Source organism: Notamacropus eugenii, chromosome 2 (assembly GCF_028372415.1).
Source record: "Notamacropus eugenii isolate mMacEug1 chromosome 2, mMacEug1.pri_v2, whole genome shotgun sequence".
In the NCBI taxonomy this organism is placed as follows: domain Eukaryota; kingdom Metazoa; phylum Chordata; class Mammalia; order Diprotodontia; family Macropodidae; genus Notamacropus; species Notamacropus eugenii.
This window is the reverse complement of record NC_092873.1, coordinates 203455147-203458618: the sequence shown is the minus strand read 5'-3', so window position 1 is coordinate 203458618 and position 3472 is coordinate 203455147. Positions and strand designations below refer to the sequence as shown.

The 3472-nt window shown below is 34.4% G+C and overlaps 1 non-coding gene across 1 annotated transcript; it reads right to left on the bottom strand.

The window, feature by feature from the left end:
* Positions 1–2743: 2743 nt before the first annotated feature.
* Positions 2744–2850, bottom strand: LOC140530569 (U6 spliceosomal RNA). The gene has a single exon (XR_011976004.1). It is a non-coding gene; the product is annotated as a U6 spliceosomal RNA (small nuclear RNA).
* Between the last annotated feature and the right edge of the window lie 622 nt (positions 2851–3472).

Sequence of the window (3472 nt, the reverse complement as noted above, 5' to 3'; positions counted from 1 at the left end):
CTAGCCTAGATACTTACAAGTCACTGAACCCCAACTGCCTTAAAAAAAATAAATAAAAGAAAAAAGAAAGAAAAAAAATGTCAGCTGATAGAGTAGTTTTGGCTAAATAATCAGAGAGTTTTGTTTCAGATCCCAGCTCTGCCTCTTACTGTGTACTCCTAAGCAAGTCACTTAACTTTTATGACCTCACTTTTCTCAAGGTAAAATGGAGAAATTAAAAGAAACAGATCACAATTCTAATAATAGAATTTTTAACCACTTAGTATCATGGGGCCCTTTGACAATCTCCAAAGTGCTTTGTAGTTCCAGTGCTTTGCACATAGTAAGTGCTTAATAATTGCTTTATTCATTCATTTAGTATTGTGAAGCCTTTGAGGACCATTCTTGAAATAATGTTTTAAGCACATAAAATAAAATACAGAGAATTACAAAGGAAACATTATGTTGAAATACAGTTATAAAAATATTGTTTAAAAGTTCACAGATGCCAGGTTAAGAACCCTTAGACTCTTAGGTCTCTGTGATCCAGTTTAGATCTTTGACAGCAAAGACAAAGAAATAGATCCAGAAGCACCCTTTAAAGTCATTCAGTCCAATTCCTCATTTTATAGATAAGGAAACTGAGACTCGAGGGGTTAAATATTTTGCCTAAGGTCATACAAAGTATAAGCAGCAGAATTGTTTTCCTATTCCCAACCCATTCTACCAAACTTCTTCTCTTCAGAGACAGTCCACGTCCCATATTTTTCACCTCAGAAAAATTGCCTTCTCAATTTATACAAATGGCAACAAGCAGCAGCTCATAACAGCTTTGAGCTATCTTCCAGTGAAGCAACTATAGATTTTTGTGTTCAGTGGCTCTAGCTGAACAGGCGAGTCTATGGAGGTGCCAGTTAGAAAGCTGTGTGAGTCAGATGCTGGACATAGGTGCACTTGGGCAAAGCTAGTGAATCGCTAAGCTATTTTAATCAGTTTGTGCTCCTGTGCCTATGCATATATTGAAGAAAGGTTGGGGGAGGGGAGGGAAAGATAGGAAAAGGGTTGGAGGGAGAGGAGAGAGAAAAAGACATAGAGACAGCAAGAGAGACACAGAGAGAAAGGGAGAGAGAGATAGATAGATAGAGAGAGATCTATCTATTGTGCTATATACACACTAATTCTGGCCAATTACAAATCAGGAAATAAAATAGAAACCTCTACCATAATGGAATAAAGGTACTTCTTAAAGGATGATTTGTCAGGTAGGAATTATCTTGATTTTTAAGACAAATATCCACATCATTTTGTCTGTATAGTTTACCCTTCTCATTTTTCCATTTCTTTGGTGAAAATTTAGTACTTGTCTGGTTTTAGATGCTCCTAAATTTGTATGTATTATTTCTAAAAATATTTTTTCAGTTACCAAGTATTTCTTTTTTTTTCTTTTCTTGCCCCTGAAAGAAAGGAAAAAGCCCCACCACTGAATCCTACAAGATCAGTCAGCAAACAAGCCATGTGCAAAAATGTGTTTCTCATTCTGTACATTAGTCTATTAACCTTTCTGTCATGAGGTGGTCAGCATTCTTTATCTCCCATCCTCTGGAATCATGAATAAGCATTTCATTGATCAAAGTTCTTAAGCTTTTCAAAATAATTCATTTTTATAACACTGATATTATGGTATAAATATCCTGATTTTATCCTGATTTCACTCGTTTCCACTCTGTATCACTTCATAGAGATCTTCCTAAGTTTCTCTGAAACCACCACTTTCTTAATTTCTTATAGCAAAATTGTATTCCATTAGATCCAAATAACATAATTTGTTCAATTATTCTCTGTGTACTATATATGTATATGTATATTTAGAGGACCTCTTCCTCTTTCTTTGAACTTAGTAGTGATAGGGTACACAGAGTTTAGCAAATTAAGTAAATTTCCAAATTGTTTTCCAGAATGGCTAGACCAGTTCAGCAATCAACAATGCATCAACGTGCCTGTTTTTAACATCTTTTTTATTTTTGGTCAGCTATGCCAATTTGATGGCTGTGAGGTGGAACTACAAAATTACTTTAATGTTCATTTCTATAATTGTTAGTGATTTGAAGCATTTTTTATATTGCTGTAGATAGTTTGGGTTTCTTCCCTTAAGTTCTGCCTGTTTCTGTCTTGTGACCATTTATCTGCCAGTAAATGGCTGTTATTCTTGTAAATTTGAATCAATTCCTTCTACATGTTGGGAATTAGGCCTTTCTCAGACAAACTTGCTGCAAAGATTTGCACCGCCCCCCCCCCCCCCCCCATTAACTGTTTCTCTTTTAATCTAAGCTATACTGGATTTCTTTGTGAAAAACTTTTAAATTATATGTCATCAAAATTTTCTATTTTATCTTCTGTGATCCTCTCCATCTTTTATTTGGTGATGAATTATTCACCTACGCAGAGGTATGGCATCTCATTGGTTCAATGGATAGAGTTCTGGACCTGAAATCAGGAACACTGATGTTTAAATCCATCCTTAGGCATTTACCAGTCATGTGACCCTGGGCAAGTCAATCTCTGTGTGTCTAAGTTTCCTGTAAAAAGGGGATTATTATAACTCTTACCCTACAGTGTTTTTATGAGGATCAAATAATATAATATTGTAAATTGGTTAGCACAGTGACTGGCACATAGTAGGTGCTTAATAAATGTTCCTTCTCAATTTCCCTATCCATAGATTTGAAAAGTAATTTCTCTCTTTTTCTTTCAATTTATTTTTATAAAATAAATCTAACACTTCACAAATATGTTCATTGTCCTTTACTGAGGGGCCATACTAATATTCTCTGTATATTTCCAGTTTTAGTTTACATGCTATCAATTGAGGAAAAGGAGTTCATTTTCTAAATGGGGGAGAGAACTTGAGGGAAGAAAATTAAAAAAAAAGCATGATAATTTTGTTGTATATTTAAAAGGAAAAGCAAGTTGTGCATAATAGATTTACAGTTTCATATGCAATCATCTTTTTATTGTTCTATGTTATGGAAATGTTGGTTTTATTCCATAAATTAAAAATTAAATTAAATAAAAAAAGAATTTGAACCCAAGTTTTCTAGGCTCCAAGGCCAGGAAATCTACTATGCCATATCCCTCTCTACATCAAAAGATTAAACTTCGGGAACGGAACACAAGGGAGAAGAGATATAGCTGTATTGCTGCTAGATATTTATTGGAATTGAATGGCTATGTAACCATCAATTGCATCTAAACTCAGTGATGAATGCAAGCTGTACTGAAGATTATCTGCCCAGAGAGAAGAAATTATCTCCACTATCTTCAAGACCCAATAACTTTCTCACCAAAATTAAGCTAAAATCTCCCACAAAATCTGTTGTCTCTTGTGGTTTTTTCTTTGTTGATAGTGGACTTAATGATATGGATGGCTGAATTAATGTGTGCTAACTGTATGACAGTTCTTTCAGATGGAAGAAAATCAGCTCTTTCTTTCAGT